Source organism: Podarcis bocagei, assembly GCF_964188305.1.
Source record: "Podarcis bocagei genome assembly, chromosome: 12".
Lineage (NCBI taxonomy): Eukaryota > Metazoa > Chordata > Lepidosauria > Squamata > Lacertidae > Podarcis > Podarcis bocagei.
Window position 1 is genome coordinate 45,294,972 of NC_138137.1, and position 13,023 is coordinate 45,307,994.

The window sequence follows — 13,023 nt, forward strand, 5'->3', positions numbered from 1 at the left end:
CAAGTACCTGTAAATTGGGTGAAAGATTGGGGTGAACTATAGTCTGCTGACATCTGGACCCCACCCCCTAACATGTCTACATTTGGGGGCAGAGTTGCATACATATCACAGAACCCCCTTCACACATTCTGTGCTCTTGTGCTCAGGCTGAACACTGGGAGATGGCTTATGAAAGACATTAACCCTCCATTTAGAAATGTGTATTTTTCACACTGTCCTTTATAACAGGGTATTCCAAGAAACAAGAATCCTGAAAAATAGTTTCCTTGGCTTTGAAAAATATTGAGTGGGTGATGAACTTCAAAAGAAATCATTTGGTAGGATTCACCAAATAAGTGAAGTGTTATAAAAAGTAATTCTTGGAAAGTCACTTTCGATGAGCGCTATCTAGTGTAGCAAAAGAAAGAAATGCAGCAGGAAATCAATAGCTACACTTTCATCTTCACCTCCAATTGCTTTGCAGAACTGAACTTCCAGATCGTGATGCACATTCCAGTGTGAGGGATCGGATCCAATCATTGTGCATTCTGCAGGTTTCGGATAAAGATGAACTTTCCCATTCATCTTAGAATTAACCCGTTCTAAGGTGCCATAGGCCATCAAATCCATCCCCATTGTATGAAGGAAATTCAGAACTGTGATATCTTCAATAGATGGCTGCTAGCTTCTCGAAGACCTCCACTGAGATACAGCATCTCCCTCCCCATGCCACACCAAGTATTTGACACCACTGTTGGCTGGCTCTTGTCATCAAAAGGTTTCTCTAAATGTTCCGGACAAATCTGTAATTATATTTTCTTGCCCTCTGGTTAGGAATGGGTGAATCTGCCGATTCTGTTTTCTTTCTACTTCTCATTTCTCATTTCTCAGTCTTAAATTCAGTTCTTCACATTTCCACATCAGTTGGCAATTCCCCGCCAGCATTTTAGTGAGAATGTCTCCTACAATACATATGTCTACATGGAGTCTTCCACAATATTCACATTTTTACCGACCAGTTCCAACAAATATTATGCATTTTTGTATGTTTTTACCACTTATGTATTTTGATGCAGAATTAACCCTGATCTATGCACATATGATTTCAAAAACCATGAATTAGGTAGGCTCTCCTCTAAATGCAACATGAATGAAATTTCTCTCCCATATAACCTCTGGGGCTACAGAGTGCAAGTCTTTGTCCTCCTCCATGTGCCATCCCTTCAGGTATTTGAAGGGTCTTACCATAACACGTTCTGCCTTAGTATTCTCTTCTCTTGCCCATTTTTCTTTTCTTTTCTTTCTTTTGATATGGTCTGTTTTCCATATTGCTGACAATCTTCATTGTCCTCCTTTGAAACTGTTACAGTTTGCCTATACTCATCTTAAAGGGTGGTACCCATAACTGGATACAGCACTGGAGTCTTCTGACTACACACTAATGCAGAATGAAGTGAAACTCTTACATCATGGGATCTGGAAACAAAGGTTCCATTGATGAGGCCTAAAACTGCACCACCCACACACTGCTGACTCATGTTCAGCATGCGATGATCCACCACAATCCTTGGAATCTTCTCACATGTGTTACATCCAAGGAAGGTATCTCTCATTCTCTGCTTCTCCCCTAAATGAAGAACCTTTATTTTGTCTCTCTTGTATGTAATTTAGTTTTGGGAAGAATCACTGAGACATGTTATGCCCTCCAGATGTGTTTGAATTGATGGGGCAAGAACTGTTGCACCATTGCCAGAAGAGACTGCCATGGTTTTAGGGTGGTATCATAAATGGCATCCGAGATTGTGATATGTGTTCTTGTGTAACACAGGGAGAAATACATTAAGCCTACTCTTATTAAATTGATACCCTGTCCTTTTCCCCTATGTAGTCAAGGGCAGCAAATACTTCTGTGGTTAAAAAATACAGTTAGGAATAAAATAAAGACATATTTTAAAAGGATTTAAAACATTTAAGACAATGAAACACAGTAATATGTCTGAAACAAATTTAAGAATAGATGCAACTGAGTCACGCATCTCAATAGACCTTCCAAAGCAGAAAAGTTTTCAGCAAGTGTCTAAAGGAGTACAGTGATGGTGCTTGCTTAATATTAACAGTAAGGGAGTCTCAAAGTATTTGTACAACTGCAACACTAAAAAGAATAACTCCTTGAAAATACAAAATGGAAATTGTGTGGCACTTGTAGAAGTGCAAGTGCACAGATCAAAGTGATCCAAAGCCATTAAGGGCTTCATATAGCAATAGTAACACTTTGAACTTAACCAGGCAGTGAACTGACAGCGAGAACAGATCTTTGAAAAAGGGGTAATATGCGGACGCTTGTGCATATCACAGAGGGATCACTAACCAGACCAGAATATTGGTCCTCTAGCAGTTTGAAAAATGTTATTACAATCCTAGTCCCAATATTATTGAGCATCAGAATCCATGCGTGTTGTTTCCAATGCTGAGATGAGCATCTTTTCATTTATTGCTGTAGGGTATGGTTTCTTCCTGTTTTGCACATTTTTTTTTTTTAATAATGCAGAATAGTAAGATGAGGTTTTACTCTTCCACACTCCCTATTTTAGCTGAAACACTGAAATAGCACACGCACACATATTCATTCCATGGTCAACGTTCATTCAGAAAGTTGCATAACAGCTTTTGTGATATCATCACAAATTATAATTCTGTCATTATGCATAATTGTTGTATGCCATTACAACACGTAATTGGTTCAGTTCAAGTTCTAATTGCATAGTGAAGAGTTGTTGTTGTTTTGGTCTCTGTGCACATTAAGATAAAACTGTGGCAATTTCATAGTTCTGAAATAAGCATTTCCCAGGTTTTAAGAGAGGAGGTTTTACATGTTTTTCCCTCCAAGCCAAAAAGTTCTCCCAAAGGGATAGATTGTACTAAATACAATAATCTCAGGGAAACTGTTGAATTTCTTCAGATCCAAGGTGTTGTTTGACCACCCAAAGGCCTTGGTTCTGGTAGCCTCTGAGATTGCCCTCAGAGAGCCAGCATAGGACGCCATGGTTTACATGATAATCATGAGGCTGTCTCAGTTTGTCACCATTCCAATACATAGAAGCATAGAATCATAGAGTTGGAAGAGACCACAAGGGCCATCGAGTCCAACCCCCTGCCAAGCAGGAAACACCATCAGAGCACTCCTGACATATGGTTGTCAAGCCTCTGCTTAAAGACCTCCAAAGTAGGAGACTCCACCACACTCCTTGGCAGCAAATTCCACTGTCGAACAGCTCTTACTGTCAGTAAGTTCTTCCTAATGTTTAGGTGGAATCTTCTTCCTTGTAGTTTGGATCCATTGCTCCGTGTCCGCTTCTCTGGAGCAGCAGAAAACAACCTTTCTCCCTCCTCTATGTGACATCCTTTTATATATTTGAACATGGCTATCATATCACCCCTTAACCTCCTCTTCTCCAGGCTACATAGGCCAGGGCACACACTCTAACCTTTGCTTCAAGGTTGGAGGAAGATGGTTCAGATGGTGGTGATGGGGTTAAAATTACTCTGTATTTATGTCATCCAAACAAACAAATGAAAGAAAGACTTAGGAAATCCAATGGATTTCTGAATGATCTGGGGAATTTTCGAGTAACCAGTGAATGCATTTCTGTTGTAGCTGTAGTTTTGCTATGGAATGATGGGTCACCAGCACAATTGCACCAGCCCTGTGAAGCTTGTGCAGCCCCCAGGTTGACTGGGGAGCTCCGAGCAATGAAACAGGTCAAGAAACAACAGGAACAGAAGTGGTGCAAGTCTTCCAGTCTTACAATGGTACATGTCTTACAGCACCCCACCTGTTACTTTTTTCCAGGATGGTGAGTAACCATTAATGAGTACTCTTTAGGTTCTGTCAGTCAACCAGCTACAAATCCACCTCACAGTTATCTTGCTGTCTTACCACATTTTACCAGCTTCTCTGAAAGAATATCATGGGGGACTTAGCCATAAGCCTTATTGAAATCAAGATACACTAGATTCACAGCATTTCCCTGATCCACCAAGCTTGTAACTCTATCACAAAAAGAAATGAGATTTGTCTGGCTTGTTTTTGAGAAAGCCATGCTGGATTTTGTTAATCAAAACATCCTTTTCTAAAATGCACATGAAAGCTTATACCAGAACAAACTTAGTTGGTCTATAAGGTGTTACTGGGCAATTTTTTATTCTTTTATTTTTATTTCAACCGCATCAGACCGACACGGCTACCTACCTGAATCTTGAGTCTTTTTAATTCTCTGTCCTACGAACTTTCCTGGTATCAACGTCAAGCTCACCAATTGGTAGTTAACTGGGTTTTCTCCACCACCACCCCTTTTGAAGATGGGAACTACATTTGCCTGCCTCCAGCCCACAGGGATCTCACCTTTTCTCCAATAATTCTCAAAGACTATAGACAGAAGCTCTGAGATTAAAAGCTACTTTTCAACTATTTGGCCCTTAGGACTCATCATGCCCTGCAGATTTGAAGTATCTAGGTGAATGATGGCGAAGGCATTAAAAAGGCCTTCTTTGTGGCACCTATTGCATATTTGAGTCCAGTGGAGCTTTCTTGAGTGGCATGGGGGTTGCTTACGTTTGTCCAAGTGAACCCTGTTTTGGAACCTTTGGGGCTACCTGTTATGGTTTTGTAAGGCAGGCTGAGTCCAGGGACTTGTCACTTGTGACAGAATGTTCATAGATCTCAGCAGCTCCTAACATTGTGTTTACTGAGTAAAAATATTCAAGATTACAGGTGGATCAAGGAAAACCAGAACAAAACAAAATAACATAACAACTGAACAATGTCCTTTTGTCGTAGGAAACACTTAGCAGTTTCCTATATGGAAATCAATCTGAAGATCAGTTTGCTGCATGCATTGGTTGCCTGATCATGGAGAACGATCCATTTTTCATACACTTAAGTGTGCTTGGAATTTCTTACTGGTACTTCTGAGAGGCTGCATGAGAGGCTGTACAAATAGGCAGATTTAGTGGGGTTTATTTTTGTTTTTTTAGTGGAAATATTATTGTCCAAACTATTTCCCAAAAACAAATTTTAAAAGATTGCATTCCTCAAATGTTTAGCAGACTATCTGAAGGCCTGTTCTGACACATGTTTGGCTATGTTGTAATGCGACCAAGTTCGTGTCCATGAATGTCAGATAGGATAAGAAAAACTGACACAGATAATAAGTAAAAATTACAGGCAGCAGCAGCAGCTTGCAAAAGAAGATGGAATGTTAACATAAAAAGCATCCAATTTCTCCATGTATCTATTGATTTATCCATAGCCCACAGTGCTGGCTCATTTCTCCAAGGAGACGTCCACATGGATTTTCAGAATTCAGAAAGCTGTAAAAGTCCCTTTGCCGTTCAGAACGCTGTCTCAGCTACAGCAGCATGCAATATGAATGAAACATAGATGACTGCTATGATAGATATTATTTTAAAATTCACCCATAAAATACATCAGGAAATACCTGAATTTGCTTTGCGTGGGTTAAAGTCATAGGGTAGAACTAGGCGTTATCTCAGCAAATGTAGGAGAAGACTGATGCCTTCAAGCTTACTGGTTTGCCAGGAGCAACTGGTTAGGTCAGACACAATTTGGTCTCCTCCCCCCCTTTTATTGAAAAAGAACAGGATATTTTAATGCTATCATCATTGCAGAAGTGTCACCTACTTAATATATTAATTGAGAATGTCTAGTAAGCCATATTGGGACGTGGGTGGCACTGTGGGTTAAACCACAGAGCCTAGGACTTGCCAATCAGAAGGTCGGCGGTTCGAATCCCCGCGACGGGGTGAGCTCCCATTGCTCGGTTCCTGCTCCTGCCAACCTAGCAGTTCGAAAGCATGTCAAAGTGCAAGTAGATAAATAGGTATCGCTCCAGCGGGAAGGTTAACAGCATTTCCGTGCACTGCTCTGGTTCACCAGAAGTGGCTTAGTCATGCTGGCCACATGACCTGGAAGCTGTAGGCCGGCTCCCCTTGGCCAATAAAGTGAGATAAGCGCTGCAACGCCAGAGTCGGCCACGACTGGACCTAATGGCCAGGGGTCCCTTTACCTTTACTTAGTAAGCTATATTGGTAGTTGGGTTCCTGTTGAGGGTTCTTGGCGAGCCAACATGAGGGACTGGAGATTGGAGTGATCATTCTGTGATATTAGGGTAGTGGACAAAGCTGTATTGTAATTTTTGAATAAATGTGTTGTCATAAATAAATAAATAATCAGGATACTCACCTGGAGATATACCTTTGGTCTGTTCTTACGTTCTGTTTCCTCACAGACGCATAATAATATTTCTTTTTTTAAAAACCACGTAGCATGATGCTCTAACATCCCACCCTCACTACACTGGCAATTGTGGGTCTACAGAAATTTGGAGCATGGCGATGTCACCTCATTTCCTTTGTTTTATTCACTGCTACTGGGGAGGGAGACACAGGAGATATGGGGGAATTATTTACTTATTGTGGCAGCCACGCATAGCCAAAAGGATCTAGTTCCAGCCTCAGGGGGTTGATTTGTAGGGCCAACTCAATGTTGGCACTACAGGTGGAAAATCCAGCAAGCTTCTCTCCCAACTGTAAACAACAATAAATTAAACAACTGGCCTTTTCAGCTCATTCAGTGACACTTGGTGCCTTCTGCCTTAATCCTCTGCCTCAGTCTGCCAAACAGAAGGGCTAGCTCTGAGAATCTGTTGTGTCTTTTTGATAAATGAGTTTTCTTTCTGATATCTTATGGGGAAAGGATTCTGCTGAGAAATCAAAGATCACCGTGGCTGGAAATGGAATGTTGGTTTCCTTCTTGGAGGTGCTCATGACTGCCATAAAAGGTAAAGGTAAAGAGACCCCTGACCATTAGGTCCAGTCGTGGCTGACTCTGGGGTTGCAGCGCTCATCTCGCTTTATTGGCCGAGAGAGCCGGTGTACAGCTTCTGTGTCATGTGGCCAGCATGACTAAGCCGCTTCTGGCGAACCAGAGCAGCACACGGAAATACTGTTTACCTTCCCACCAGAGCGGTACCTATTTATCTACTTGCACTTTGACATGCTTTTGAACTGCTAGGTTGGCAGGAGCAGGGACCGAGCAACGGGAGCTCACCCCGTCGCGGGGATTCGAACCGCTGACCTTCTGATCGGAAAGTCTTAGGCTCTGTGGTTTAACACACAGCGCCACCTGTGTGCTTCTCTATTTTTTTACAATTTGTTTGCCACATAGAGGGAGTTACATTGAGAACTTCAAATAGTGTCTGCATGACTGCCATGGGCAGACACTATTTGAAGTTCTCAATATAACTCCCTCTATGTGGCAAGCAAATTGTAAAAAAATAGAGAAGCTTTCTCTCTCCTTCTCTCAAATTTCAGAATGCATCAAATAACAAGGGTGTGTGTATGGTAGCCATTCCCAACACCAACACTGCATGGACATCACATTGTGGTTCCCGGCAGTGCATTCTGTGGTGGGGCTGGGCCACTCAACTGACCTTCCTCTGGTTGAGTCGCTGCTACCTACCAGGATGGAAAGTGGGAGGGGCAAAGTGGCAGTGAGGTCAGTGCAGCAGCACCGGATTGGCTCCGCTGGCATGCTTCTACCAGGCTGACCTTGCTGTCTCCTTGCCCCTACCCTTCTCCATCGCAGTATGCAGAAGCAACTCAGTCAGAGGGAGGTCAGGTGAGCAGTGCAGATCTTCCACTACTGGTTATGGATCCATATCCAAGAGCATAGTTTGAAGGTACCAGATGCAGCAACCTTCCTGAAGCTAAGCAGGCCCTTGATCTGGTCTGTGCTTGGTTTGGAGACTGTCTTGTAATGCTACATACGTTGCTTTGAGTTCCATGCTGAATGCAACTGTAATACTACGCACCCACCACCATTGCTTGAGACCTGAGAAATGTCTCTTAGGACTTTGTGGAGAGTAAAACAAAGCATAGCATGCTTAAAATGTGTTGGCTTGGAGCCGGACAAAGTCCATTGAGGTTAGCTCCCACTAGAACTGATGGGACAAGTTGCAAATCGCTTAAGTCCCATTGATTTCAAGGGGTCTTCTCTGTGTAAAATTTAGTTCAATGCCACCCTTTGTTAAAGGTAAAGGTAACGGGCCCCTGACCATTAGGTCCAGCCATAACTGACTCTGGGGTTGCGGCGCTCATCTCGCTTTATTGGCCAAGGGAGCTGGCGTAGAGCTTCCGGGTCATATGGCCAGCATGACTAAGCCTCTTCTGGTGAACCAGAGCAGCACATGGAAACGCCGTTTACCTTCCCACTGGAATGGTACCTATTTATCTACTTGCACTTGATGTGCTTTCGAACTGCGAGGTTGGCAGGAGCAGGGACCGAGCAACGGGAGCTCACCCCGTCGCGGGGATTCGAACCGCTGACCTTCTGATCGGAAAGTCTTAGGCTCTGTGGTTTAACACACAGCGCCACCCAACACTCTATTTTAGGTGAACCATGCTCAGTTAGGTGTCACATTCCATCCTGGGCAACCTTCCAGAGGCCACATGCCAGTGTGTGGGTGAGAGGCAAAGGTGGGCAGAGCACCAAATGTAAATCTTACCTTTGTACAGTAGACCACTTTCTACACACCAGTTTATGTCTTCCAACCAGGAAAGCAAGATGCATTGTTAGAGTTCAAGCTAGACAAAAACATTTGAGGATGGTTCAAAGTAAGTCTGAACAGGGGGAGGGGTGTCACAAGAAAGAGGAGCAACTGAGGACGTAGTGTAGCCTGGGAAGAGTCCCATGAGCCAGCTAAAACGGTATACAGGGCCAGATTTGGCCCCAGAGCTGAAGGTTTTGCAAACGCTTCCCTACTGGGTGTCCACCTTGGACCAAGAACCACTGTGTCTCAGACTGAGAACAAGCCATGTGAATCACCTTTTCTAGAAAAAGAGGTGCCAGAACTCTCCATGAACACCTGCCTCCTTCGCCTAAAATGGCAATGGCGTCCACCTGACAGGTGCCAGAACTGAGTTTCGTCAAGTTCCAGCTGAAAAGAAGCCCTGGTGCTTAGCCTCAAATCCCTCTCAGGAACAGAAGGAAACAAGTATGCGGTATCTGACTCTGTCACTGGCAGTCAGTCAGAGGCCTCTGAATTGATCAGACCTGGCATAGATATGAGGGATCCTCATATCTTCTGCTCCAACTTGGCAGCACAGCAGCTACTTCTGCTTGGTCCAGCACAAGCTACTGACCTCAGGAACCTTGAGCCAGAAGGTCTGGATCTGGGTCCAGTCACCCATTCCCACCCTGACAAAACGTACAAAATGAAAGCCCTCTACATTCCCTCACTAATTTATTCACAGTGCTCCTTCCAGCTTGCATCAATTATTATTTTTCCCCAAAAAAACAAAAACAACCAACCACCACTGAGCACGATGCCTATAAGAGAAAATAGCAGTATTAAAGTAATGCCAAATTTGTATCTGATTAATGATAATCCAGCTAAAATAAATGACTGTCTCAGGAAATGCCATTGCTCCATATTCATACTGCTTGAGAGTGACAGAGGGCTCAATCAAACGCTCAGACATAATCTGCATCCAGGCTGTGAGTAAATTGGCAAAATGTCATCCCAAAGGATATTGTTTAGGAATGTTCGGAAGGATTGAAAAATGGAGCATAGTGAAAGGTATAACATATGGGGCTGCTAAGATTTTAATCTCCTGAAAATGTTGTTGGCTTCAATGATATTTTTAAATTGGCCTTTATATATATATATATATATTAGGACTGAGTTCATTTGCCTGCTGCCGTGGCACGCTACCAACTCTCCTAATAACTGAGTTGTCTACAAGAAATAATTTGAATCCTAATTAAAAAACACAAGTGGAAGTACAAACAGATTTTCAGCTTAATCAAAATGTGGTGTTTTGTGTGTTTTTTGCTGACTGCGTTCAGCAAGCTCAAATGAATACCGTGTCTTTCATTGTAATTCATTATGCTCCTCTTCATAGAGTAAATGGAGACTCAGCAAGTCTTCCTGATGAATCTCCTGAGATGGCCACAACACAGTGGTGCAAATGCATTTCTTCGGTGTGACAGAAACAACTAATAACCATTTAAGGCAGTGATGATACATTGGGCTAGTGATTTGGGGTATAATATCCAGTTTTTATCTTGGGAAAAGTTGTGGAGAGAAGAAACAAAATTTACAGCATGCTGTGCGTTGAAATAAAGTCACATGAAAATGATGTGCTGTTGGTATCTAACACCAAGTAAGATTGCAAAAATGTATAAAACTAAATCAAATATGTGTTGGAAATGTAAAGAGAAAGAAGGTACTTTTTCCATATGTGGTGGTCATGTTGTAAAGTAAAAAGCTTCTGGGAAGTGATTTATAATGAACTAAAGAAAATGTTTTAAAATACATTTGTTAAAAAACCAGAAGACTTTCTTTTAGGTTTACTAGGGAAAGAAGTACCAACAGAAGATAAAAGACTTTTTATGTATGCAACAGCGGTGGCAAGAATGCTACTAGCCCAAAAAATGGGAAGAAGAAGCATTACCAACAAAGGAAGAATGGGAGACAGAATTGATGGACTATGCAGAAATGGCGAAACTGATGGGGAAGATCAGAAACCAAGAAGATCAAGTATTTGCTAGAGACTGGAGGAAATTCGTCACTTACTTGAAAAACCACTGTAAGCAGTTAAAAATATTGGTAGCATAATGACGTTTGTAATGTGAAATTGACTATGATAAAATAGGGATACAGAATAGTTGGTAAAATTATAATATGCAAATAATAATAAATTTTAATTTAAAAGCCCATGGGAGGGAGAGGAGGAAGTCGGAAGGTTCAGGGAACCTTGTAATTGGATATATAGAATCATAGAATCATAGAGTTGGAAGAGACCACAAGGGCCATCGAGTCCAACCCCCTGCCAAGCAGGAAACTGTGAAAGATAATGTGAAAACTAATAAAAATCTATTTTAAAAACAACAACTAATAACCAGGGAATGGGGCACTGTAACAACATCATTCAACAGTGGGATTTGCAAGAAGGGTGAGCATCTGCTTTGGACAAATCTTGAATACAAGTGGGCTCACTTCAAAGAAATTTGGACATTGTTCAAAGTAGGAAAGGCAAGTTGGTCAGTTTCAGTTTCTCATTTTCCCACTCTTAAGTTCACATTTTTAAAACACCAAGTACTCATGAAAATTCAGCAGCATTTTAGTACAATTTTCTCTTTACATTCATTGTCTATGCAATTTTGTGCACTTTTTTCAAGGCAAGGTACCCTTTTATATTGCATTTTCTCTGCTATTTTCACCAACATACCTATTTATATGTACATTTTGCCCCAGAAGATGCATTTCTGTACACATTACTTGACTGGGGAAATGCATTACAAAATTCAAATGTTGATGGTTGGCTGTGTTTTGGTTTGTGTATTGTTTCAGAAAGCTCAAACTAAGTGGGTTCACCAATAAATATCAACTGAATACAGTTCTTCACCATCCCTAGTCCAAAACGAAGCAGAGTTTCTTTGAAGTGCTGTAAGACTAAGCAACCTACCATCTGAATCATTCAGCTGGGTTCAGAAATGTTACCTTATTTTATTCTGTGTATTGGTCACTGAAATGTGTAAAAGCGTCTAAATTGCTTTTAATTCCAGGAGATCACCTCTGTTTATTGTACAAATTACCCTCCTTCGTTTCAGGTTTTTAAGCAGAGTTTGGATGGCCACCTATCATGGATGCTTTGAGATTCCTGGATTGTAGGGAGTTGGACTAGGTGATGCTCAGGCCCCTTCAAACTCAACAATTTAAGATTACGCTCTATCCCTGAGATCGAGAAAGAAGATCTGACTGGCTTTTTGACAACAGAATTCTCTAAATTTTGGGGTATAAAGGAAGACACAGACTTCAAAATTACAACTGCATTTAGATTGGGAAGAGTTGCCAGGAAGGACAGACCTAGAGACTGCTTGATCATCCTAAGGACCAAACAAGAGAGAGACAAACTACTTGACCTTCACTTTAACAAAGCACTCGAGATCCAGGACAGAAGAGCGCAAATCTACAAGGATATTCCTAAACAATTGTTAGATCTCAGAGCTAACTACACTGATCTAGCTGGACTTTTGAGAAGTAACGGGATACCTTATAGGTGGGAGTTCCCGCAAGGTTTATCATTCAACTACAAAGAAAAGAAGGTCAAAATTAGAACGAAAGAGGACAGCCAGAAGTTCCTACACGACCACGGAGAAGACCTGCAGAAGGGTACAGAGGGTACAGCAGTTCCTTGGCCCCCACCAGAATCTGGGAAAGAACCAGCACCTCCGGGTTTGGATAAAAAAGAAGACACCCCATAAAGAGCAACAACAGATTGATACAGGATGTCTCTGCAGCTGTACAGTTGGAACATTAATGGCGCAAATTCCCCGGAAAAACGCAAAAGGATTTTTCATATTCTGAAAAAAGAACATTTGGATATAATCTGCTTGCAAGAAACTCACGTGACTAGGCTTCACAGGAAAGTGTTAATAAACAAAAGACTAGGCCAAGAATTTATCTCATCAGACAGAGTCAAAAAGAGAGGCGTGGTGATCTATGCAAAAGAGAACTTACTACCAAAATTTTTGTTTAAAGATGAACAAGGAAGAATCCTGGCAATTGAAATACAAACCCAAGGGGAAAAAGTTTTGATATTGGGAATCTACGCACCTAATGAGGGGAAATCAGAATTTTACAAGAAGCTACATGAGACACTGCTGGACTATCTGGACTATTCTAACATCATTATGATGGGAGACATGAATGGGGTGGTCTCTACTTATATGGATAAGTCACAGAATCAGAATCTGACCAAGGACGGAAGACTACCAAAAACTTTTTTCGAACTAACTGACAATATGGACTTGATTGACTTATGGAGGACGAGAAACCCCTTAGGTAAAGAAGGAACTTTCTTCTCTGAGGCTCACCTGTCCTGGACAAGAATCGACCAAATTTGGACAACCAGAGGGCTGGCACCTAAGACTATAAGAGTGGAAATCTGCCCAAAGAC